Genomic DNA, 27990 nt, shown 5'->3' on the forward strand with positions numbered 1-27990 from the left:
TTAAATAAAAATGAAATAGAATTACATGCAGATAAAGAAATTACTAAACATTTGCTCTCTCCATTACTGGTTCATGGTGACTACAGTGTATACCATCTACAAAATGCACTGCACCTTCTTACTCAATATTCCAGCATTACCTCCCAAACCTGCAATTTCAACCATCGAGAAGGACATGGGATTCAGTACATGATAATGCAGTTATCTGCAACTTTCCTTCCAAGTCTGACACCATCCTAACTTGGAATGTTGTCACCAAGCTTTCATTGATGCTGGAAACTTGGAACTCTCTTCACAACAACACTGTGGAAGTATCTTCAACTGCAGGTCAGCATGGTTCAAAAGACAGCTCGTTACCATCTTCTCAAGATTGACAATAAATGCTCGACTTGTCATCAATGCCCATATGCACACAGGTACATACAAGTATATAAATGACAACACTTTCTTTTGGGAAGAGCTTTCATTTCTGTTATAAATTAGTCAGCTTAAATCTAAAGTTGGGAACTCTAAACATGGCAGCCTCTAGAACACAAAGGCAGACAATTCTGTTACCCTAAAACACCAATACAACTGAGTAACACACACAAAATGCTGGCGGAACGCAGCAGGCCAGGCAGCATCTCTAGGAAGAAGTACAGTCGACGTTTCGGGCCGAGACCTTTCTTCAGGACTAACTGAAAGAAGAGATAGTAAGAGATTTGAAAGTGGGAGGGGGAGGGGGAGATCGGAAATGATAGGAGAAGACAGGAGAGGGTGGGATGAAGCTAAGAGCTGGAAAGTTGATTGGCAAAAAAGATACAGAGTTGGAGAAAGATCATGGGACGAGAGGCCTAGGGAGAAAGAAAGAAAGGGGGAGGGGAGCTGTGGTAAACCTTATATATGTTGTAACTGGGTTAACTTTCTGGACACGCCCCTCTGCTGACTGCCCCATGGCTCATCCCACAGATTTCTGTATAAATGTGTTTCGCCTTGCCCCTCCCCGTCAGTCCGGGGCAGACACTTACCATGGAAGTTGCATTGTACAGCGAATAAAAGCCTTTCGGTATCTTACCTAACCTCAGTCTTTTGGAGTTATTGAAGGTGCTTCAGGAGCCCAGAGAAAGATGAAGAGCAGGCAAGGAATGATTGTGAGAGGGACAGAAAGAGAGAAAAAAAGAAAAACAAAAAAAGGGGGGGAAATAAAAATAAATTAGGGATGAGGTAAGAAGGGGAGGATGGGCATTAACGGAAGTTAGAGAAATCAATGTTCATGCCATCAGGTTGGAGGCTACCCAGACAGAATATAAGGTGTTGTTCCTCCAACCTGAGTGTGGCTTCATCTTGACAGTAGAGGAGACCATGGATTGACATATCAGAATGGGAATGGGACGTGGAAAACACCTGCTGCGTTCCATCAGCATTTTGTGTGTGTTACTTGAATTTCCAGCATCTGCAGATTTTCTTGTGTTTGCATTTTTAAGTGCGATTGAGTATTTTCCAAAGTCTAGTTTCCAACTGAAGTTACTTTATTGAAGGCACACACAAAGATCCTAATGTAGGTAGTAAGCACAGAATCTTTTCCTTACAATTGGATGATAACTTCCTAGTCAAAGATTCAGAATTAACCTTGACAACACAGAAAAATATGCTTCTGAATCAAATCTATCAACATACATTTCAAAGGTTAGACTAATCCAAAAATGGATATGCAATCACTTTACTGCAGGAGATTCAAATTGTTCTCTGATTGAGGTTAGATGAGGGTGTAAAATAGAGCTTCTCTATTTCCTTAGAAGATGAATCTGAGGCAAATTAATTGAGACCAGTATTATCAGAAACTTCCTATATCGATTAGGTATTACCAAAAACCATAATGCCAATGGAGATTTAGGCATGGTGGTTGAGGCACTCCACTGTAGAGAATAGAACGGGAACAGGAGGTGGCTGCCAATGAATAGAGCAAACAAGTGTGTACAAAGAAGGATAGGAATGTGCAGTTGGTAGAAGAGCCTCAGCCCCTCCTCAGTAATCATTAGTTAACGTTTTGCTTGTGTTCTGTGTAGTGTTCATGCATTAATAATAACCAGCAAAGTGAATGCATTTAAATTCCTGTGCACAATTCACAAAGAGAGTTTTCAGAAATTAGAGGAAATTTGTCATCATGGCATTGGTGATAATAGAGCAAACCTGTCAAGACATAACATATCACTACTGATATTCTTTACAGCATTGTGAATTGATCTGGATTTCTAGCATCTGCACAATCTCAGAATCTCTTGTGTAACTCTTCTCAATTGTTTTTTTTTGTCCTGTACAATTGACGGACTGATGTAGAATGTGAACTTACATTCTTAGTTCCTGGCACAAAAGTGTAGACCTAAAACATGCACCAAGGCAACTTAAACCAAAATAAATAGATTTCATGTTGAATATGACAGTATTTCAAATCAAATGATTTGTGTTCAAACCGATTTAAATGCATTTTTGGGCAGCACAAATTCCTCCAACATCCCAAAGCTATGTATTTCATAGGTTAATTGAGTATGATAAATGGTCCCTCATACAGATGAGTTGTAGAATTTGGGGGGGGTATAGTTTATAAGGAAAATTTGTGAAGAAATGGTCTTGCTCTGTGAGCTGGCAGACTTGACGGAGAAAGTATCATTCAGAAATATGAATGATCAAAAATCTTTCAGTATCAGAGAGTGTTGCTTTTGTTTTCATCCAAAGCCCAAAGTAAATTGTTTCTGTATAGAAATTTATGGAAAGCTACCGAAATGGCACATTGTGCATGTTTACGAGTCATTTGAAGTGTTGAATTGGGACAACACAGCCTCAGCAAAGGCATAGAAGAACTAAGACCATGGTCCTCAGGGTAGTCGAAAAAGGATCCCATGAAATATTTTGGCTCCCTCAATAACACCAAAAATATGCTTATAGTATATCAATAGACTATAGCATTCCACTGTTGCTTTGCATGGGTTGTTTAGATTAGATTTTTTTTTAGTTTGTTTAGTTTGTTGGTGTAGATTCCTTTGGATTGCATCATATCTAGGGGACACGGGATCTATGCAATCTGCTGAATAGAGCTGCAAATATTTATCAAACAGAAAATCTGAAGTTTATGAAGCATCAGAAATATTGACCAAGCTATACATTGCTTTGGTAAAGTATTACCATTGTCTTCAGTTTTCTCCCCCACGGGATACACAGATTCTGGCAAGAGGTGGATAGTTTGTGAAGTTGGGCAACTTAAACTCTTCTTTTTAGTGGTCTTGTATCATTGAATTGAGGGTGTCACCACCATTTCAAATCTCAGGTTTGGGAAGCCTTTGAGCATGTTCTTGGCTGTTCCTCTACATCGGCTCAGGATTATTTCAGGAATCTGATATCTGTCATTACCTTGAATTTTTCAAGGTAATGTGTTGGCATCCTTCTAGTGTCTTACACTTTCATGATGAGAATCCATACAGAGAAGAACACAGTGATTATTCTTGCAGGGAAATGCTGTCATTTTCACACATACCGGCCAGAATTTCATCAGCTAAAAAACAACAATTTGAAAACTTTATGTATCTTTACAATTATGCTTTGTTCAACATTGACCGGTTAGAGCTGGGACAGAGATGTTCTCTTGCACTGAATATCCATGAAGAAGCAAAGCTGGAAGAAATTAAGCAATGTCATTTAAATTTTTTTTTACTTGAATGGTTGTGATAGAATTTTAAAATATTTTTAACGTGTGGTAACATTTTAGGAGGTTCTTCATAGTGTTTTTCACTTTGTTTTTAGGACTGCACAGAAAGTCACCACCCAGTCTCCATCCAGCTACAATATACACTTGCCGCTTATTTCAACTCATCACCACCAGCCGAATTTAAACCCAGCTCTCAACCATAACCCATGCTTATTAGTTGCTCCCAGCCTTCGATTACCTTGTTGCTTTGTTTGGCTAAATATTTGTTCTCTCTTTATTTGTGGAGCCTAGTGGCTTGTTATTTAAGATAAATAGTGAAATATTGTTTCCTGCTCTGTCATTTCTGCTACTCTACTTTTGGGTTCAGCCTCCTCTACATTTCCTGACAGGTTAGATGAACCATGTACACTGGACCAACTTCTACCATCTTAAGTTCTAGTTGTGCAGGCTTAGGTGAGTCAAGTGGTCCACGGACAAGGAGCGTGATGCAGGACACATGGAAAGAAGATGTAATTCTGAGGGACTGTGGCAGCTAAAGACAGTAAGTGACTGGATTGATGTGATCAGTAATCTTGTAGGGAGCAATAAACTGGGGCGAGAGCTTATGGGAGTTCTTGTGCAGGAACAGATCTCAGGTGGACAGCCAGGCACAGTCCCCATGCAGGAGTAGTCTGGCTAAGTGATGCCAGTGGTTGGCCTGGCAACGGTAGGTGCAGTTGACAGCCAAGTATGATGGAAGCCTCTGCCCTCTTCCAAGCATTCTGGCAGCAGCAAACCAGGGCCCTGCTGGACAAGACCTCCACTGTTGTCCCCTTTAGGGGGAACAATGGGATTTGGCAGCCTTAAAGCACTTCAAAGCGTGACATATCTGAGGCAGAGGATGCATGTATTTGTGGTGCAGCACAGTTCAGAGAAGGTACTTCATCCACGTGAGAAGGCTAAATGTGGTGAAGCATCACAGAAACTTTTCCATTTACTGATCAGTTCTTTCTAATTGCTAGCTGGTCTGTGAATGATAGCCAGAGGACAAACTCACTGAGGTGCAGAGAAGATAACAGAAGGCACGCCAGAGGGTAAGGTATATGTTGAAGAACAAGGTCTGGCCTCTCAGCGGCTGACAGACGCTTGGGGAAGGCAATGAAATAGGTCCCTTTGGAGAACCAGTCCACTACTATCATGATTACTGTGGCCCCATTGGAAAATAGCAAACCTTTGAGGAAGTCCATGGCAATGTGTGATCATGGACATCAAGAGATCGGTAGGTGCCACAGAAGCTCAGAGTGCAGCTTGTTGGAGGAATTGGACCATGCCAGTTGAGGACAGGCAGCAATGTTTCACCTGGAACCTACGAGCCTTCTTCTTCCCACCCTCCTCCCACTTTCTTTATAGGGCCTCTGCCCCTTCCCTCTACAGTCCTGACGAAGGGTTCTGGCCCGAAACATTGACTGATCTTTTCCACGGATGCTGCCCGACCTGCTGAGTTTCTCCAGCATGTTGAGAACGAACTGCCATACATCTGATCATGGTGGCCAGAAAATCCAGAATCTATCGTGCGGAGACTGGTGAGGAAGCGGGCCTATTAGAGTGCTTCAGAATGCTTAGCCACCAACACATACCTACGATTGTTAAGGGTGTGGGCTTGTGCTGTAAGGCCTGACAAATTAGTAGACAAGGTCCCAGATGATTGGGGTGAGGATCTGAGAGGATGGAATGATGGGCTGTGGGTCAATCCTAGTTTCAGCTAGGTCAAAATGACGTGACAGGGTGCCCAACTTATAGTTCTTGGAGCTGGGTCAATAAGAGATAGTGAAGTTTAATTGCTTGAAGAAAAGGGCCCAGAAAGCCTGACATGGGTTGAGTTAGCAGGTCTGTTGTATGGATATGAGATTGAGGTGGTCAGTCAGATGAGGAAGGGCTTGGAGTTTCCCATCAGCCAATATCTCCATTCCTCCAAGGCCCATCTAATGGTGTGAAGCTCCCTGCTTCCTACACCATAATAGTACTATGTAGAAGGTGATGGAAGCTCTCCCCACCTGCATCGGTTCTGTGGGTGTGTTGATGATGTGGGTCTCGGGACCTGAATAACCTCCGAAATTGAACTACAGTTCTAGCTGTTGATCTGGATGGCTAGAGTGCTGATGTTCCTGAGGTTGGTGACATCTGCCTGGTAAGCAGCTCCTCTTCTGAGCACTCCGATAAGAGGGGACCGGCAGCGCTGCTACATTCCCTGGTAAGCAGCATCTTCCCCGCATCTCCCTGCATCTCCCTGGTAAGCAGCTCCTATTCTGAGCACTCCGATAAGAGGGGACCGGCAGCGCTGCTACATTCCCTGGTAAGCAGCATCTTCCCTGCATCTCCCTGCATCTCCCTGCGTCTCCCTGGTAAGCAGCTCCTCTTCTAAGAACTCAGATAAGAGGAGACCGGCAGCGCTGCTGTATTCCCTTTGCACTCCTCCTGAGGTTTCCTCAATTCCACGGTGTAATCCAACAGCGAGCGTGAACCTTGATGCAGATAAAGTACTCGATCAGCTGCCTCCTTTCCACTTACTGGATGGTCAAAAGCCTCTCAGCAGAGAATTCCTCATATTTATAGCATCTGGTGATTTTATTGTCCCATTTAGCGGCAGCACAAGTCAGAGCTCGCTCAGTCAGCTCTACTGCTCTGCTTTTGGCTCAAGCCTCCTCTACATTTCCTGACATTTGCTTGGTAAGTTTTTGAATTTTTCAATCAATACTTCATATCAATCTTCACCATGTCAGTGCCACAAACATCTCAATGATTTCAGATAGGCTAGTTTCAAATATTATGTATGACTTCCACAGAAAAGAAATTTTGCAAGGGACAAGGTATTAGAGAAACAAATAGGACTAAAGACAAAGAGGATGCCAGTTTAGTCCTTTATCTACCCCTATAACTCTCTGCAGTTTACTGTCTTCAGGCTTTCATCTCTATTGAAATTGTTTTTCATCCCCCTTTCAGCATTCTCAAGAGTTAAAGATCACAACTACTGACTGCATAAAGAAGCATTCTCTCACATTCTCCCAGTATCTCTTACCTAATACTTGATAACTCTTACCCTGGATTTTGTACCATCAGCTAATGGTGTCATCAGTGAATGGGAACATTGTGCACATAATAAAATCTCCCACACACCTCTGTTACTATAATGAAGACAGTCTCAACTTAAGAATGCTGAGCTCCTTTCCTACTGAAAGCATTTTGATAAATTACCTTTGCATCATCTGATAGGAACTTAACACCCTCCTTATAGTATGGACACTAGAACTGTATCTGTTATCCTAGTAGTGATTTAACCTGTGGGTTATAATGCATCAGTGTAACTTTCCTGCAAATTTGCACAATTAATTTCATTATTAGCTCTATACTCAGTGGCCATTTAAGTTCAAGTTTATTACCATCTGATTACATATCTACAACCATACGAAACAATGTTCCTCTGGACCATGGCGCACCCACAAACCATATAACACACACAATACATAAAACAAAATATTACCACAAATATTTTAATAGAACATAATTGAAAAAATGCATCTAGTTTACAGTACCAGTAAACAGGAAATAGTCCATTAAACAGTAAATAACTTGCAGTCCTTGTGATGAGCCCTCAGTGGTGGCAAGGCATTTATTACTCTCATGCCCTGAGGGATGGAAGAAGCTGTTACTCAATCTGGCAGTCCTACAGTCCTAGTCCTGTACCTTCTTCCTGATGGTAGTTGTGAGGTGGGTGGTAGGGATCCTCAACAATGCTTTGGACCCTTTGTTTACAGTGCCTCCAGTAATGGCACAAATATGGGGGAGGGAGAATCTGGTGATCCCCTCAGCAGTTTTTACTATCCTCTATAGGGTCTTGTGGTCTCCTGTTACTCGGAACATCCTGTACCTAATTAAATATACTTGTAGTCTTCTACTGCTGCAGCCCATTAACTTCAATATATTGTGCATTCGTATGTACTGTTTTCCATAACACTATTGTAACATGTGATTATTTGAGTTACTGTCATCTGCCTGCCAGCTTGAACCAGTCTGACCATTCTCCTCTGAACTCTTTCATTAACAAGGTGTTTTTGCCCACAGAACTACCACTCACTCAATGTTTTTTTTTGTTTTTCCACACAATTCTCTGTAAACTCTAGAAGCCGTTGTGCGTGAACATCCCAGGAGATTAGCACTTTCTAAGATACTCAAGCCACCCCATCTGGAACCAACAATCATTCCATGGTCAAAGTCGCTTTGATCACATTTCTTCACCAGTCTGATGTTTGGCCTGAACAATAATTGGACTTCTTGACCATGTCTGCATGCTTTTATGCATTAAGTTGCTGCCACATGATTGAACTTTTAATTAATAGGCATCTGTTAGTCTCATGAGACCATGGATTTGTGCCTTGGAAAGTTTCCAGAGTGCAGGCCTGGGCAAGGTTGTATGGAAGACCAGCAGTTGCCCATGCTGCAAGTCTCTCCTCTCCATGCCGCCGATGTTGTCCAAGGGAAGGGCATTAGGACCCATACAGCTTGGCACCGGTGTCATCGCAGAGCAATGTGTGGTTAAGTGCCTTGCTCAAGGACACACATGCTGCCTCAGCCAAGGCTCGAACTAGCGACCTTCAACTCACTAGACAAATGCCTTAACCACTTGGCCGCGTGATTGAACTATTGATTAGATATTTGCATTAATGAATAGGCGTATAGGTTACCCAATAAACTGGCTCTGAGTGTACTTCAAACCAATTATCTACTGCAGTCTCAATAGGTCCTGCCATTATGCCAGCTCCCTCCATTCTGAGGTACTCTTTAATGAGTTGCTAGTTAGTTTACGTCCCCTTCTTCCATCTCTCCTTCAAAAATGCATCATCTCATAGACTCTATTCTATGGTCGGTGAGTCCAAGACCAAATGACACCGCCTCTGAATTGTGGTGAATCTGTGAAATTTGTTGCCACTGGTGGCTGTGGGGTCCAAGCCATTGGGTACATTTAAGGCAGAGTTTGATAGATTCTTGATTTGTCAGGGCATGATGGGATAGAGAGAGAAGGCAGGAAATTTGGGCTGAGAGAAAAAATGAATCAGCCATGATGAAAAGACAGAGCAGACTCAATAGGCCAAATGACTTAATTCTGCTCCAACATCTTATGGTCCTAAATCCCATCCTCTACTTACTTTTTTCCATTCTCACAATCTATTCATGTCCTATTCCAGTTAATCAGTATCAATCTCAGATAATGCTATGTCCCCAAATTTGGTATCCTTGGCAAATATTGAAATGTTAATCCACAATTCAATCTCTGATTCAATTAAGGGAATAAAACACACCAAAACACAGAAAATGCTGGAGGATCATAGCAGGTCAGGCAGCATCTATGGGAAAAAAATACAGTTAATGCTTCAGGCCAAGTCCTTTCTTCAAGACTGGAAAGAAAGGCGGAAGATGACAGATTTAAAAGATGGCGGGGTGGAGGAAGGAGGATAGCTGGCAGGTGATAGGTGAAGCCAGGTGTGTAGGAAAGGTAAAGGGCTGGTAAGGAAGGAAACTGGTAGGAGAGGAGAGTGGACCATAGGAGAAAGGGAGGGACAACAGGACCCAGGGAAGATGGAAGGCAGGTGAGAAGAGGGAAGAGGCCAGAGTGGAGAGTAGAGGAAGAGGACAGGGAGCAACATCAATAGTCATGCCATCAGGTTGGAGTCTATCCAGATGAAATGTAAGATGTTGCTCCTCCATCCTGAGGGTGGCTTCATCTTGTCAGAAGAAGAGGCCATGAACTGACATGTCGGAATGGGAATGGGAATCAGAATTAAACTGTTTAGACATGAGGAAGTTTTGTTTTTGCCGGATGGAGCGGGAGTGCTTGATAAATTTAGAATGGGTCTCACAAATGTAAAGTAGACCAAAGCGGGATTACCGGACTCAGTAGACAACCCCAGAAGATTTGCATGTGAAGTGTTTGCTTACCTGAAAGGGTTGTTTGGGGCCCTGAATGGAGATGAAGGAAGATGTGAATGGACAGGTGCAACACCTCTGCTGCTTGCAGGGATAAGTGCCGGGACAGAGATTAATGAGGAGGGGCGAATGGACAAAGGAATCACAGAGGGAGCAACCTCTGTGGAAAGCAGAGAAAGGAAAGTACAGTAGAAAAAGATATGTTTAGTAGTAGGATACCCTTTGGAGATGGCAGACGTTGCGGAGAATGATGTGTTGGATGCAAAGGCTCATGTGGTGATTGATAAGGACAAGAGAAACTTTAGGAACTTTATCGGTGTTATGGTGGCGAGAAGATGGGGTGAGTGTGGATGTTTGTGAAATGGAGGAGATGCAGGTGAGGGCAGCATCAATCGTGGAGAAAGGGAAACCATGCTCTTTGAAGAAGGAGAACGTCTCTGATGTCCGAGAAAGCAAAGCTGTATCCTAAGATCAGGTGTAATGGAGATGAAGGAAAAGAGAAAAGGGAGTAGCATTTTTACAGGAGAGAGTGTGGGAAGAGGTGCAGTAAAGATAACCATGGGAAACGGTAGGTTTATAAAAAATATCCATTTTTCTCCAGAGGTGGGAGTCAGAGGGATTGAGAACTGGGAATGGTGGGTGTCAAAAATAGGGGAGGATGTCAAAAATACATATTCCTTGCAGTAACCCTTGAGAATTACCACTGACTGTCTTACTCAATTTAAAAAATCATTTCCCACAATTCAGTGTTTTCTGTCCTAAGTCATTTTTATCCATGCTGTTGCTAACCCTCTTAGCCTCATTTGTGTTAATTAGACATTTATATGATATGTTTCAAAGTTATTTCTAATAATCTATATTGACAACATTTATTATGCTCATCAACCTTCTCTCTTTGATGTTGATCAAACATTTACAAGTTCAATTTCCTTCATTAACTCAACCTTTCAAGTGCCTGCTAATTTTTCTTTTTGATTATAGTTTCTAAAACTTTACCTACCACCTCTCTTAAATAGGTTGGTCTGCAATTATTTTAAAAGATTAATTTTAAAGATTGGCTTTCTCTATGACATGGACATTGAAACATACAATAAAGTGTGTCACAACACCATCCAAGTAAGTGCAAGGGGCAGCCCACAAGTCTTGCCATACCGCTGGTGCCAACATAGCAGGTCCACAACCTACTAGCCTTAAACTGTATTTCTTTGGAATGTGGGTGGAAACATGACCACCTAGAGAAAGTCCACATGGCCAATGAGAGATTGTACAGACTCCTTACAGACACTGGTGAGAATTGAACTCTGATTACTGATCGCTAGCACCATAAATGTTGCACTAACTGCAATGCCACCATCCTGCTTACACACTACCTTGAAAATTTTGCCATTTTTCAATCTTTTTACACTTGCTTCATGTCTAGGGAGGACAAGAATATGTTGGAAATTCTCTTATGTTATTTCTACCCTTGACTTCCTTTAGCAACTTGCGGTGTATATCACCTGGAATAAATAGATTATCTATGATAGCAGAGCTAGTCTTTCAGGTTTAACCTACCTGCCAATTTCCACACCATCCTTTGAGGTTTTAACATACTGTGTCTCACCCAAGGCTTTTGACCCCATTTTGAAAACTGCTGCATAAAATTCATGTTGATATCAAAACAGGAACTTCAAGAAAATGGGAACAGAAGGGAGAAGATAAATGAGATTCTATGTCTGTTTTGTTTGGGATGTGGAGACAACAAAGTCAAAGAATGATAACTTCCCCAGAGATTCTACCACTTACACACCAGAATCAATTTCAGTGGCCGATTCATCATCAACCATACATATTTGGGATGCGGGAGGAAACTGAAGCTCCAAGAGAAAAGCCACAACATACTGAACTTTACCATGGCCTTGGGCAAGGATAGAAGCAGACACTATAGAAAAGTATCTAATTGACAAATGATTAAATATGACGCTTTTATGTAGGAATTTGGGATCGTAAATTCAGAACGGATGTTCTCAAATGTCCAATGGATATATGGAGGTTGTTTAGACCATAAGACCTAAAGGTTAAAAGATGATAAGACATAGATGCAGAATTAGACCATTTAGCTCATCCAGTCTGTTCTATTTCTTCATGTCTGATTTATTAACCCTCTCAACCCCTTCTCCCTGTAACCTTTGGTACTTACTAATCAAGAGCTTATCAAACTCTGCTTGAAGTATACCCAATGACTTGCTCTCCATAGCCTACTGTGGCAATGAATTCCACAGATTCACCACCCTCTGGCTAACAAAAATCCTCCTCACCTCTGTTCTGAAGAAACTTCCTTCTATTCTGAGACAGTGTCCTCTGGTCCAAGGATCTTTCACAATTAGAAATGCAGCGTTCTCTACCCATCAATCCTATCTAGGCCTTCCAATATTTAATTATGGTAATAAGATTACCACCCATTCTTCTAAATCCCAATGAGTACAGGCCCATAGCCATCAGATGCTCCTCATTCATCACCTACTTCATTCTGAGGATTGTTCTCATGACTTCCTCTGGACCCTGGACCTTCTCCAAGCACATTATTCCACGGATAAGGGCCCAAAACTGCTCACAATACTCTAAATGCAGTCTCACCAATGCCTTATAGATGTGCTTTATGAAAAATTTTGAAAGCTGGTTCTTTCTTGCATCAATGGTTTGACTGCAATGATGTAACAATGAGGTTTCACTCCCAGATGAACTCAAAGCCTTTTATGCTCATTTTGTCCATCAAGACATGGAGGCCCCTTCACGAATGCCCACAGCTGCCAACAGCCCTGTGATTTCAGTTTCTCAGTCTCAAGTAAGAGCATCCTTCAGGGAGGGGTGAATTTACATAAAGCATTGGCTCAGGCAGCATTCTTGGCAGAGTCCTGGAGACTTATGCTAATTAACTGCATGAAGTGCTTTCCTCTCTCTTTGAAAGGCAACAAGTGAGAGGCTGTTAGAAGGCGTTGAACATTTGCTCGCTTCTGCAGCCGCCTTGAGTTCAGTCTTCTTCCATGCTTTAATCAGTGAAATCAGTGGAAGATGGTGTCAACCATAGGATCCCACCCTCCCTCCAGGTTTCCTGACCTCCTTGCCGCACCCTTTGCTTGCAGACTCGTAGTACTCTCTTGGAGTCACCAAAACGCCTGATTCCCCAATGGACCTGAAAACACACTGCCAGACTGTAGCTAACAGGCTCCAGCAGTAGCAAAACCACATCTGAAATTTTAAAAAAAAGCATAACAGAAGGAAAGGAGTTGCTTTGTGACATATCTTGAGGATGTCACCCTTAGTGAACATTGTTCGCTGGCACCATCTTCTTCCAGACATCTGGACGGTGAAGATGCATTCATCAGGATGCTCTTCATTGACCATAGCTCAGAATTTTACACTATAATTCCCTTAAAATTAATCTATAAACTCTAAGACCCATACTTCAATCCCTCCGTGTGCAGCTGGATACACAATTTCTTCACTTGCAAACCACAGCCAGTATGGTTTGGCAACATCTCCTCTACAATCACCATCAACACAGGTGCACTACAAGATTGTGTGATTGTGTACTTAACATCCTGCTCTTTTTGCTATTTACTTATGACTGTGAGGCCAAGTACAGCTCCAACACTATATTTAATACTGTTGACACCACTGTTGTTGGCTTAAGCAAAGGTGGTGATGAATTGGAGAATAAAAGTGAGATAGAAAACCTAATTGAATGCTGCTACAAGAACAACCTCTCTGTCATTGTCAGTAAAACCAAAGAATTGATTATTGACTACAGGAGGAAGAAATCTAGTTCCATTAGAAAATTGGAGGTGGAGAAAGTCAGTAACTTTAAATTCCTTGATGTTATCATATCAGAGAATCTGCCCTGGGCAGCACATAGCTTCCATTTCAAAGAGGGCATGACTATGATGTTATTGGGTTTGTGGACCACAAAGTTCTAAACTCAGACAAAGACGTTAATCTCTATCTGATATAGATAGCTACAGGCACTTTCACTAAAGGGAGGTTATATTTTAACTACCCGATTTTCAAAGAGTAATTCACTTCTCTGGTTATTCTCCACAGCAATGCTAGCTGCGAATACCTACTATTCGAGAAGTGGTTCTCCGTGCCCCCCCGCCAACGCTCTACCAAGGAAAAGATATATAAGCCAACAAAGTAGTTTAAAGCACAGTTCATTTATTTTCATTGTTACACATTTAAAACCAAATAACAATCTTAAAATACATTTCAAGCTCACAGAGGATTTCTATCTTATAAAAGATTTCCAAATTATGAACCATTTGTAAAGCACAAAGGATTTCCAAAACACAGGTACAATTCCAATGAGTTAAAAAGACATATCCATGAGCCACAGAAGAGCTGGTGATTTATTACATAATCAAGGGCAGAAGCACCCTGTGTTTCTGTCACGTAAACACGAGGAATTCTGCAGATGCTGGAGATTCAAGCAACACACATCAAAGTTGCTGGTGAACGCAGCAGGCCAGGCAACATCTCTAGGAAGAGGTACAGTCGACGTTTCAGGCTGAGACCCTTCGTCAGGACTAACTGATGGAAGAGCTAGGAAGAGACTTGAAAGTGGGAGGGGGAGGGGGAGATCAAAAATGATAGGAGAAGACAGGAGGGGGAGGGATGGAGCCAAGAGCTGGACAGTTGGTTGGCAAAAGGAATATGAGAAGATCATGGGATAGGAGGCCCAGGGAAAAGAAAAAGAGGGAGGGGGGAAAAACTCAGAAAAACCTTCCCCCCCCTTTTCTTTTTCCCTGGGCCTCCTGTCGCATGATCCTCTCATATCCCTTTTGCTAATCACCTGTCCAGCTGTTGGCTCCATCCCTCCCCCTCCTGTCTTCTCCTATCATTTTGGATCTTCCCCTCTTCCACCCACTTTCAAATCTCTTCCTAGCTCTTCCTTCAGTTAGTCCTGACGAAGGGTCTCAGCCTGAAACGTCGACTGTACCTCTTCCTAGAGATGCTGCCTGGCCTACTGTGTTCACCAGCAACTTTGATGTGTGTTGCTGTGTTTCTGTCATGCTTCTTTATGTTTCTTAGCCATTTCTAAAAAGCCTGTATTGCTGTCTACATTTATAGTATTTTTCTTTGCCATTGGGTGACTTCATATGCATGTGATCTTCTTTCAGATACTTTTTAAAACAAAAAAGCTTCTAGAGACAGCATTCCAAGGTACCCACATTTAATGCTATAAAGCTGACTTTGTGAGTACACATTCCTTACAACATATTAATAGATCAGCTGTTGGTATGCTAAGTGTTAAAATCAATCTAGTCTTCAAACTTCCTTTTCTGTTTTAAAACAGGTCAAAATAAATAACACATTGCCTTGTACTGCTCCTCTAAGCATGGATACTATCCTGTACGCATGGGTACTATGGGGCCAGCAGGTCTATTAAATAGACAGTGCTTGCTTGCAAAGCTGTGTTACTAACTTCAAATTGACTACTGCTTGACTTGTACATTGAAAACTGAAGACTGGCTCCAATTTGTCATAAGCAGTTAAATAAAGAATATTAGTTGTAAGTTTAACTTTTTCAAAAACAACGCTATGATCTTTATAAGTGCCAGCTCTTATGTTTAGAAAGCCGAGCTTGGCAAAAAAAACAAGGCCTCCCTGTTCCAGAAAAGTGAATGTCCATCACAGAGCAACATTTCTTCTTTCTTTGAAGTTTGCACCGCTTTGGCATATCTCTAAATCTTTGGCAAACATCTTTAGTTTCACAGTGGAGAGGATCCTAAAAAGTCTCCAAAAAAGAGAGGGACCATCTAGTGGAGCAGTTATTGTCAAAGTGGCCTGAGTCAGAGTGGTAAGGCTTTGACTCAAGAGGCTTCAGCGAGAGCAGGTGGAAGCAAGATGAGAAGTTAAGTTTATTTCTTATTTCTTTTTTCATATTTAACTCTTGAAAGAATAGGGGATATGTCTACAGGTCCAGGGTTCTATTCTGGGTGTCAGATGCGGGATTTCCAGGAGATAGCAGGACTGAAGGTGCTGTATTTAAATGTACTTAGTTGTCAGAATAAGGTGGATGAACTCGTGGCGCAATTTGAGATTGGTTGGTATGACGTTGCGGGTATCACTGAGTCATGGACGAAAGAAGTTCATAGTTGGGAGCTTAACATTGTATTGAAAGGACAGGCAGGAAGTCATAGGTGGTGGTGTGCCTCTGTTGGTAACAGGTGGAATTACATCTTTAGAAAGAGGTGACATAGGGTTGGAGAATGTTAGATCTTTGTGGATGGAGATAAGAAACTGCATGGAAATCATATGTAGACCTCAAAATAGTAGCCAAGATGTGGGGTTGAGATTGCAAAGGGAACTGGAAAGGCCTTGTAATAGGGGTAGTACAACAATTGTAATGTGGGACTTCAATATGCAAGGGGATTGGGAAAATCAGATTGGTGTTGGATTGCAAGAGAGGGGATTTATTCAATGTCTACAAGATGGCTGTTTGGAGCAGCTTGTGCTTGAGCCTACTCAGGAAAAGGTTTTTCTTAGATTATGTGTTGTGTAATAATCCAGATTTTATTAGGGAGCTGAAGGAAAATGACCCCTTAGGAGGTAGTGATTATAATATGATTGAATTCATACTGCAATTTGAGAGGGAGAAGCATAAGTCAGATGTACCAGCATCGCAATAGACTAAAGAGAATTACCGAGGCATGAGAGAGGAACTTGCCCAAGTGGATCGGAAGAGAATACTGGGGGGATGACGACAAAGTATAGGTGGCTGAAGTTTCTGGGAATAGTTCACAAGGCGCAGGATAGATATGTCCCACAGATGAAGAAGTTTTCAAATAGCAGGAGTAGGCAACTGCGGCTGACGAGAGAAGTTAAGGACTGCATAGAAGCCAAGGAAAGGGCATATAATGTAGCAAAAGTGAGTGGAAAGTTGAATGATTCGGAAGATTTTAAAATCCAACAAAAGACAACTAAAAAAGCCTAAAGAAGGGAACAGATATGAGAGCAAAGTAGCCAATAATATAAAGCAGGATACTAAATATTTTTTCAGTTATATAAAGAGTAAAAGGGAGGTGGGAGTTGATACAGGATGACTGGAAAATGATGCTGGTCATGTAGTAATGGTGGATTATGAAATAGCAGATGAATTTAATAAGTACTTTGCATTATTCTTCACTGTGGAAGACACGAGCAGTGTGCCAGAGGTCTGTGAGTTTCAGGGAGCAGGAATGAGTGCTATTTGAATAATAAAGGATAAAAATGCTAAGCAAAGTTAAAGGTCTTAAGGTGGAAAAGTCACCTGGACCAGATACACTACATCCCAGAGTCCTGAGAGAGGTTGCTGAAGAAATAGCAGATGCATTGGTCATGATCTTTCAAGAATCACTTGATTCCGGCATGGAACATTGCAAATGTCACTCCACTCTTCGAGAAGGGAGGAAGGCAAAAGAAAAGAAATTATACGCCAGTTAGCCTAACCTCAGTGGCTGGGAAAGTGTTGGAGTCTATTATTAAGGATGTGGTTTCAGGGTACTTGGAGACTAATGAAAAATAAGTCAAAGACAACATGGTTTCCGTGAAGGGAAATCTTGCCTGACAAATCTGTTAGAGTACTGCTAGGAAATAACAAGCAAGGGTGGAAAAAGGAGAGGCAGTGGATGCCATTTACTTGGATTTTCGGAAGGCATTTGATAAGTTGCCACACATGAGGCTACGTAACAAGATAAAATTCCATGGTGTTATAGGAAAGATACTGGCATAGATAGAGAAATGGCGAACTGGCAAAAGACAGCGAGTGGGAATTAAGGGGCCTTTTCTAGTTGGCTGCCAGTGACTAGTGGTGTTCCTTAGTGGTCAGTATTGGGACTGTTACTTTTCACATTGCAAAAAAGTGGCAGATGGAATAGAGTGTTGTGAAATGTATGATAATGGATTTTGGTTAAAGGAACAAAAGTCCAGTCTATTACCTAAATAGGGAGAAAATTCAAACATCAGAGTTGCAAAGGGATTTAGGATTCCTCATGCAAGACTGCCAGAAGGTTAATTTACAGGTTGAGTCTATGGCAAAGAAGGCAAATGCAATGATGACATTCATTTCGAAGGGAATAGAATATAAAAACAAGGAGATAATGCTGAGGCTTTATAAGACACTAGTCAGGCTGCACTTGGGGTATTGTCAACAGTTTTGGGCACCATATCTAAGAAAGGAAGCATTGACATTGGAGAGAGTCCAGAGGATGTTGACGAGGATGATTCCAGGAATGAAGAGGTTAACGTATGAGAAGCGTTTGACAGCTTTGGGCCTGTACCAACTGGAATTTAGAAGAATGGGGGAAAATCTCATTGAAACATACTGAATGTTGAAAGGCGTAGATAATGCGGATGTGGAGAGGATGTTTCCACTTGTGAGTGTGTCCAGAACTAGAGGGCATAGCCTCAAAATTGAGGGGTGACCTTTTAGAACAGAGGTAAGGAGGAATCCTTTTAGCCAGAGAGCAGTGAATCTGTGGAATGCTCTGCCACATATAGCTGTGGAAGTCAAGACTGTGGGTATATTTAAAATGAAAATTGATAGTTTTCTGATTGGTCAGGGCATCAAAGCAAAAAAGAAGGAGTATGGGGTTGAGTGGGATCCAGGATCAGCCATGATGGAATGGTGGAACAGACTTGATGGGCTGAATGGCCTAATTCTGCCCCAGTATCTTATGGTCTTATGGTCTATGGTGTAAAGAGAGCACCTGATTAAAAGCTTGAGAATCATTCAGATAGAATGACTTGTCCCTGATCATTAGCATCTGCCCAGGGTTAACATTTCAGAAGACCAGGAACACATAACCAATTAATATAAGGAAATAGGAAATGGAATATGCATTTCAACTCCTCAAGCCTGCCCTCAATTCAATCTGAGCTGCTCAAGGCCTTAATTCTTCTTCTGTGCCTCTTCTTCTTTGCCCTCATACCGTTATGTTTCAATTGAAATACTTCAAATTCTCCAGTGATTAGCTGATAAGCATGAAGCATGAAGACAGCAAAAAGAGGATTGGGATAGGGGAGAAGAATGAAATAGCAGAAGAGGTGATCTGGATGAAGCAATCAGAAATTTATCTGTACAGTTCATCACTCTCAAAAATAAATCTATAAATTTTTGGCCCGGCTCAAATAAATTATACAGTAGAAATCACGTTCCAGACCTTGGTCTTTGAGCATGAAGCCATCCCTTCATTAACCAGAAAGCTTCAAGAAAGGGGAAAACCTTGGTAATTCACAGCATTAGCTCACTATTTCATTTCTACATGTTCAGTACAATTTTAATATCAAATGACATCAAATGAAGAATAGCATAGGTATCAGTAATGTACTAATTAAAGTCTCAAGAGAAAAGCATTGAATATTCTATTAATACATTGCAGATTTTTAGTCCTTCATGGTTCTTTGGTACCTGAAACTGAAAAGGTTTCTTTATATTGTATAGGAGTGTCTGCAATCTCATCCTTCAAACAATAAATCAAAAGATTCATGGGGCTTGTCAGAGTGATTTTGAAATTAAGTGTGCCCTCAGAAGTAGAAGCAAGACAGAATATGTTCAGCTGGTTACTGAACGGATGGAAGAATGAGGAATCGCTGTGCAGTTATTTCAGAGAGGTTGTATCTTTGATCTTTAAATGTAGTGGTATAAGGTCATTAAGTTCAACCATGGGTTCAATCTTTATCTTGCCTTCAGATGCTCAGTGCATTTTGAAAACAAGTTCAACTTAAAGCGCATTTCTTTTGGATCACTTTAAAAATCATTTGATTTTTATATAGGTAAATATAATAACAACTCCTTATTGAACCAACAATTCAGAAAGTGAATATTTTTTGAAAGTACTTCCTGCCTCTTCTAGCATTTCGGAATAGCCACTAATTTATTATCTTGACCATACTAGCAGTGACCTAGTCAATTCCTGGAAAGTATTATCACATTGGAACACTGCACTTATTGATAATTGGACATAAATTTAAAAAAAAACAAGCAAGTATTTAATCATTAAGCTTTGTAGGATTATTTTTTTAACATAAGCACTGTATATATGTCCTTTCCACTCCCACTCTGAACTCTTTGTCTTTGATTTCCTGCAGAGGAGCTGCCACAATGTCCAACATAAGTTAAAAGGACAGAAAGTAATTTTTATCTGGACAGGCTATAAGCATTGAGACAAATAAGTGGGATGAGTGTAATTCAGCGAAGAGCTGCTGATATTTCCCAGCAGGTTCTAGGAAAGTGCACTTAATTTACAAAGTTACAAATTAGGAATTTAGTTCTGATTATACTGGATCAAATCTTGCAGGCTAAAGGTAGTGACTCTGATGGGTAGTGTCACCATTCACCCATTTAAATTGGGTCCTGAACATGTACACAGTCTGAGAATCCAGAGTTTACTGAGCGGTGAATGAAGCCATGGCTCACTATACTGTTTCATAGCATGACTTACTATGCTATGAATTGCCCTGAGGATTTGTTTCGCAGGTTCTGAGCTCGGATCTAATGTAGCTATCTGAGACCTCTCGCAAATAAAAGAAAATCTGCAGATGCTGGAAATCAGAGCAACACACACAAAATGCTGGAGGAACTCAGCAGGCCAGACTGCATCTATGGAAAATTGTACAGTCGACATTTTGGGCCAAGATGCTTCATGGCCTTGGCCCAAAACATTGAATGTACTCTTTTCCATAGACGTTGCCTCGCCTGCTGACTTACTCCATCATTTTGTGTGTGTTGTATATCTGAGACATATCTGAGTCTTCAATGATATTTGTGAACTGAGTAACAAAAGGGAAAATACCTTTTCTATTTTGTATATTATCAGACATAAATCCATACTAGTCTTACTCCTCACATTTCTAGCATTCTGCTTTTGCACTCTCATATCTAGTTACAACTCCTCTTAGAGTATCTTCAGTTCCCTTTTCAGTTGAGTTATTCAGACTATCCTTGTCTCCATCCCAGCGTAAACCTTCTTTTGTACTCTCCCGATTCCCTTTCACTGAAATTAAAATCTTGTTTTATTTTTAACTTTTCAGTCTAAAAAAAATTCTCTCTTCATAGATGCTGCCTGACCAGTTAGTATCTCTGGCATTTCCTTTCAATGAATTTCAGATTTTTAAATTCGTGTTATGAGTGACATATTGTAGTTACAAAAATTTGTATGGTTCTCTTCAGGAACAGTTATTACCCTTCAACCATCAGGCACTTGAAACAGCATGGATAGCTCACTCATCTCAACTTTGGACTGATTCCACAACCTATGCACTCACTTTCAAGAACTCTACAACTCATGTCCTCGGCATTATTTATGTATTTACATACTTACCTAGTTACTTATTTTGTATTTGCACAGATTGTCTTCTTTTACACATTGGTTATTTGTCAGTCTTTATGTGTATTTTAATTGATTATTGTATTTCTATGTTCTATTGTGAATGCTTGCAAGAAAATGAATCTCCAGGTAGTATAATAAATTTACTTGTAACTTTGACTTTAATAGGCATCCGTGAGTCTCATGAGACCACGGATTTGCGCCTTGGAAGGTTTCCAGGGCACAGGCCTGGGCAAGGTTGTATGGAAGACTAGCAGTTGCCCATGCTGCAAGTCTCCCCTCTCCACACCACCGATGTTGTCCAAGAGAAGGGCATTAGGACCCATACAGCTTGGCACCGGTGTCATCGCAGAGCAATGTGTGGTTAAGTGCCTTGCTCAAGGACACACACACTGCCTCAGCCAAAGCTCGAACTAGTGACCTTCAGATCACTAGACGAACGCCTTAACCACTTGGCCACGCGCCAACATAACTTTGACTAGGAGTGTTAATTTTGAATTGTTACATTCCCATTCCACTAATCTACTTGGTGAGAACGTAGATTAATTAAACATTGGACGATGGTATTGATACAGACTCCTTGGTAGCATAGGATTAGGAATGGAAAGGAAAGGAGCAGAAGCTACAATAAGAAGTGTGGCTACACGGGTTGTTAGGCTGATCAAGAAGGCATATGGCCTCTTAACCATAGGCTTTATTAGTAACTGCATTGAGTTCAAAGGTCAGCAGATTTATAAAACTCCAAGTTAGACCACAATTGGAGTATTGCATACATTTCTAGTCACTGCATTATCAGAAGTTATGTCAAGACTCTAGACGATGCAGAAGAGGTTTACCACAATGCTGCCTGGATTAGAGGGCATGCGCTGTAAAGAGTGGTTGGATAAACGTGATGTTTTCATTGGAGTGGTGGAGTCTGAGGGGAGATTTGATAGAGGTTTATAACATTATGAGAGACATAGATAGAGTAAAGAGAGAGTATCTTTTTCATAGGGTTGACATGTCTAATACCAGAGGGCATGCATTTAAAGGAGAAGTGGTAATTTTAAAGGAGATGTGAGGGGCAGGGTTTTTTTTAAACAAAGAGAGTGGTGGGTACCTGGAATATGTTGGCTGGGGTGGTGGTAGAGGTAGATACTCTGGAAACATTTTAAATAGGCAGATGAATGTGAGGTTATTGGAAGGATATAGACAGATGGGATTAGCTTAGCTGGCCATTTGATTAATAATTACATTGCAGACTTAAGGTCCTATTCCTGTGCTGTACTGTTCTCCGCTCTATGTTCTATGCTCTCAGAATGTCATGGAGGGGAACAACTACCAACTGCTAGTGAATAGGTGAGACTGGGTAAGGAGGAATGTAGGTGGGTGGGGAAGAGGGATGAAGTAAGAAGCTGGGAGGGGATAAGTGGAAGAGATAACGGGCTACCTGACTTGCTGAGGAAGTCAAATTAAAATGAGTAGCGACTGGGAGATTCTGTCTTTTGCAGCAGGTAGAGCTAATGTGCTTGACAAAGCAGTCCTTCAATCTGTGTTGGGTCTCACTGATGTAGAAGAGGACATACCTGGACCATTGAGTACATTAGATGACCCTGACAGACTCACAGATGAAGTGTTGTCCGACTTGCTGAATTGTTCCAGCATCTTATGTGTGTCCTCTCAATTTCCTTTGCTTTCTGGGCAACAATTCTAGTCTTTCCAATCTATTTTTTTGTTGTTGTTGTAATCTTTTGTCAGTGAAAGTATTCCAATAAACCTTATGTGCACTTTCTCTGAGCCTTTTTCACCCTTCTGAATGTGCAGTGCTAAAAACTGAACTCAGTGAACTGATGTTTCAGAATGTCAAACACTGCAGATTCTGGAAATCTGAAATAAAACCACAAAAAAGCACAAGACACTCAATAAGTCAGAAAGCATCTGAACAAAGGAACATAGAGTTAACATTTTTGGTCGAAGTCCTTTCATCAATATTTGTGATACAGGGTCTTCAATCTAAAACAATAATTCTGTTTCATGTTGCAATGGATTTGCTCATTATTTGCTCATTACTTCAAGCATGCTATGATTTTACCCAAAAATTTATGCAGGTCCAACATAACTTTCCCACTTTTGTGCACACTTCCTCCAGAATCCTAACTGCTTTAGTTGCCATACTTACAATGTTCCATTGCTTTCAAAGGCCTAACAGTATGGCGGGCTGTGCAATGGATGGCAATCCATTCTGTCAGATTCTCAACAGGTGGAAAGAAATTCAAATTGCCCCCAGAGGTAGAAATCCATTCAGCGTAATATGTTGCTGTGGAAACAACAGATGCTGAATGGGACATAATGGGAGTGGATTTTTATGCTACCTATGTGAAGTAAATGTCAATCATTTATGGGACTGAATCCAACGTCAATAAAGCCACCTTAATTTGGCACTGGTTCATTTTAAATTTCCAATCTCATTTCAGTCATTAGAACTGCAGGTTTGTATTGAAAGTGCTCTACTGGTGCAACATAGGGCACTCATCTGATTTTGGAGTGTTGGCTTGATTGGATAGAATACAGAGCTTTATTCAGCCTATTACTGCATCATAGTTTAGTGAACACTGCATGATTCTTGTAATGAAAGCCAAAAGCCAAGGGAGATTTCCAAATGTTGCACTAACATGTGTAACCTTGAAAGGCATAAAAATAAATGTTTAGCCAAAGCATGTCCAAAGACCAGCATTGAAAAGGCAAATGTGTTTAGATGCTACATTGTCCTCATTTTACAGTGACTATTTTTGCTAAAATCACAGCAAGGGAAGAATGGAAGAAAAATTTCAACTTGATTGAAAATGAGCATCAGATTGACGCATCTGTTGAAATACCACTTTAAAGGATGTTGTGTGAATTCTTCCATATACTGTGATGTTTATGCCACAAAGATTGATTTGTTCAGCCATTGAAATAGTTTGAATGATGGCACAGGGACAAAAAAAAACTCAAAGGAACCAATAGTACTCTAAATGAAAATAAACCAAGCAATGAAACAGTTCCTTCCGAATTATTTTGCCATATGAAGATATGCGGTACGTCTCTAAAATAAAAACAAGTGCGATATTTCTTCATAGAAAATTTGTTTAGCAATCAGATTAATAACATTAGCCCATAAACATGTGACAAATGTAGCTTTAGTAAATTTTGACTGACATTGGCAATTTGCAATAGAGTCAGATTTTCAGGCTTAGTGTAGATGTTTAAACAGGCACAGTATCCAAATAGCGTTTGAGTTATCCTTTTTTTGAGAATAAAACTCTAATTTTCAATGGTGCTCTTTTTAATACAACAATAGCCAATACATAACACACACACATGCTGAAAATCTATCAAAATCCAACTTGCAGTTGTTGAACTTGCACTGGTAATAATGAGCTTCTATAGCTATGGACAAACACATAATTAAATAGTCAACATTTTACTATCAGTCCTGGATCCTGAAAGTCAATTTGATCCAGTGCTAAAAAGAAAACATATGCTTAAAATGAGGAAATAAATGATATTTATAAAATTAGACCCTTTGCATCTAGCAGCTTGAATATATATTATAAATGCCTTGTCACTGTTCTCAATTATATTCCTGCTTAAGTAAATGACCCATCATCAGCTAATAAGCAGCTGAATGTTTTCAATGACTGGATTTGTATTTGTGTGTGCTTCAATTCACTTTGCAAATTTATTTAAACATTGCATGAACATATATAGAACCACAGAGCCATAGAACACTACAGCACAGAAAACAGGCCATTCGGCCCTTCTAGTCTGTGCCAAAACTTTATTCTTCTAGTTCCATTGACCTGCACCCAGTCCATAACCCTCCAGCCCTCTCCCATCCATGTATCTATCCAATTTATTCTTAAAACTTAAGAGTGAGCCCATATTTACCACATTAGATGGCAGCTCGTTCCATTCTCCCACCACTCTCTAAGTGAAGAATTTCCCCCTAATATTTCCTAATGTTCATTTTTTACTGTAGGTCCAACTGTGCTTCACTTTCCTTGAATAAATGTCTTTCACCGTTTGATAAATTGCATTTCAATAATGTGTCTTGTTATAATGAAATAAGTATTCCTTTGACATAGTTGCATATTTGACAGATTTGCAACTCTCATCTTTTCACCATAATAATCATTATGTTAATTTTAGCTAATTATTAAAATTATACTCTGGTGATAGAAAAACTTGCTACACAATTGTCTGCATTGTTGAAAGGCCTTAAACAAAGAGAAAGAAAATCACTTCTAATTAACAGTAAACTTCATTACAATCAGTATTGCTTTTGGATTATCTTTGGCTATAAATAAAATGGAATTTGTCAGGCAGCATCACACATATTTGATCTTTTTTTAATGGCATAAAGTTTTGAAATAAACTGACAATTAACCAAGAGGTAGAAACTAAATGTGTTAAAGAACTGCACTATAAACGTAACAGGTGAAAGCAACTCAAGTATCATTTACTGGATTGAATATGACTGAATTATCTAATGCTGTGTTGGTATTATTACAATAAATGGCAGAGCCATTAGCTCATTTTATCTCTGCCAGCCGATGAAAAGCTGCTATACAATTTCCATTCCTATCTCATATCCATAGCCATTTAAAAATGACATTTCTAATTCTGCATTCTCCTCTTCAAGTGTCAAACATATCTATCCTACCCTCTACACCCCTGATTACAGCCAGCTCAAACAACTACTAAGTTACCAACATCTCTCTCCTCCCACCTCATTGGCTGCCTACTTGCTTTGCTGACCCTCTCCCCCACACTGCCATTCACCTGTTTGAGTCTACAACAACTTAGCAACTTAACTATCTAGTCCCTGGAAACACAATGGCAAACCCAACAAATAAAGGCCTGTGAGATACTGCTGTTCATTGTACAAATTCTGTTGACTTCAAAGCAATCATCATGGAGGAGTTGACAACCAGTTGAAAATATGAACTCATTAAAGTAAATAAGCAAAGAAACTTTGACTCTTACAATGAAAATTTGAAAAAAAAATGAACATGTTTTTTCACAAGCTGCTTGTGCTCTTTTTTGGACTCATTATTGAGAGGTCAACACATTTAGATCCTAACCACTGGCCTTCTCTTGTTTGTTTCAGAAAGAATCTTCTAGAAATAATTCTGTTATTTACACCTCCTCCAGAAACAGGTTTTGTTTAGATATTCAGGCTGCACGAGGGAAGGAAGAAACAAAGAGAGTATCTCAGATCGCTGACGGGAAAATATGAAATAAGGCCAGAGAACTTTTATGTAAACATGGAAATTAACATGTAGGACATCTCTGGCAGCATGAAAAGCAGGAGACATAGAATAACCCAAAAGAAAACAAGCAGAGAAGAAAAAAAAGAGTTAAGACACTCGTAAAGAATTGAAAAATCAGACCCTGCATGCTTTTTCTCTTCTGTGGGTATTATAAATAAATATACTGCTTAATTGGAAATTGGTCATGGTGCATGATATAGCAAATCTATTTAACAGCAAAGTCAATTTACTAAGAAAACAAAGAGCAAAGGAAACAGCAAAAAGTGACAGCAACCTCTCCAAATAAGGGAGGGCAATTACCCTAGCAACAATAAAATGAATAGAGGATATATATCATGTGCATAAAATCAAACTTAATCCATGCAATTAACAAATTTAAGTCAGAGGGATCTGCACAATTATTTCCACTCTACCTGGCTAAAGCATCGCCATAAAGTGCAGCCTTAAAAATACTGTGAACTAGTAATCAGAAAAACAAATTAGTGTGAATGCTGAAAAGTAATTTTAAAACAAGCAATGCCAGAAGCATTAGTAAATCTAGCACCAACTGCGAAGAAAGAAATGGAGTTGATATTTTAGATCAAAGACATTAACTCTCATTAACGTGAATCATTATTTCTCCACAGACACTGAATATTTCAACAATTTTGTTTTTATTGAAAAAATATGAATGTTTGTTTTATACTGGACACAGATTGTGCTTTGAATTGCATATCCATTTAAACTGATATGCTGATTCCAAGTGAATTGCATTAGTAACATTGAAGAAATCTATTGGAAAATCTAGACCCATTTCTTTAAACTTTGTTACATTACCCACATTTTGCATTTTACAATTGTCATCATTTTCTGATAAGAAGTACCATCTAAAGGAAGATAATCTAATCATAGCTTTAAAGATAAATTTTAGTTTTATTTGTCACATGTACATTGGAACACTGAAACATATAGTGCAATGACTTGTTTATGTCAACAAACAGCAAGCACTGTCTGAGATGTGGTGGGGCAGCTTACAAGTTTTGCTTCACACCCTTGCAATTGAACTTAAGTGCCAATTTTCTAAGCCTGTCACTTTTTCTGGTAATAATCTTGATAACAAACCCTTATCCCCACCCCAAACTTTCTTCCCAATGCAAATACTCTTATGGATAATAGAAAAGTAATGCCAGAATGCCTCACACTAAACTGAGGCACAGGAGATCAAAGAAGCTGAAACAATAAACTGCTGGAAGAACACAATGGGTCAAACAGCTTCTTTGGAAGGATAGGAACTGCTAACATTTCGGGTCGAAACCTTGCACTACATCCATGATGCACTGCCACTTTAAATAAACACTAAGGCTTTCTAGGACTTCATAATCTGTTGGCAAATTAAACGAGGTACATTACTATAACCATTTGTCTTTGCTGTCATATTAAAGATTGAAAGTCTTCCATTCTGAGGAGCTATATACAAAGAGGCCATGTTTGTTATTTCTTTGGTCAGTACTCATGGTGGAGAACCTCAATGTACGTGTGTGTGTGTGTGTGTACTTGAAATTCAACCACTTATGCACATCATTAAGCAACCATTTAAATAAATGGGGACTAATCCAAATGTCGAATATTCCTGAACTTCCAAAGACCTATATAAACTTCCAGCAAGCAATATCCCACAATATAAAATATATCTAATCTTTTTTCAATTTTTTAATATTAAGTTACGTATATTTTA

Source organism: Mobula birostris, chromosome 10 (assembly GCF_030028105.1).
Source record: "Mobula birostris isolate sMobBir1 chromosome 10, sMobBir1.hap1, whole genome shotgun sequence".
Classification (NCBI taxonomy): Eukaryota; Metazoa; Chordata; class Chondrichthyes; order Myliobatiformes; family Myliobatidae; genus Mobula; species Mobula birostris.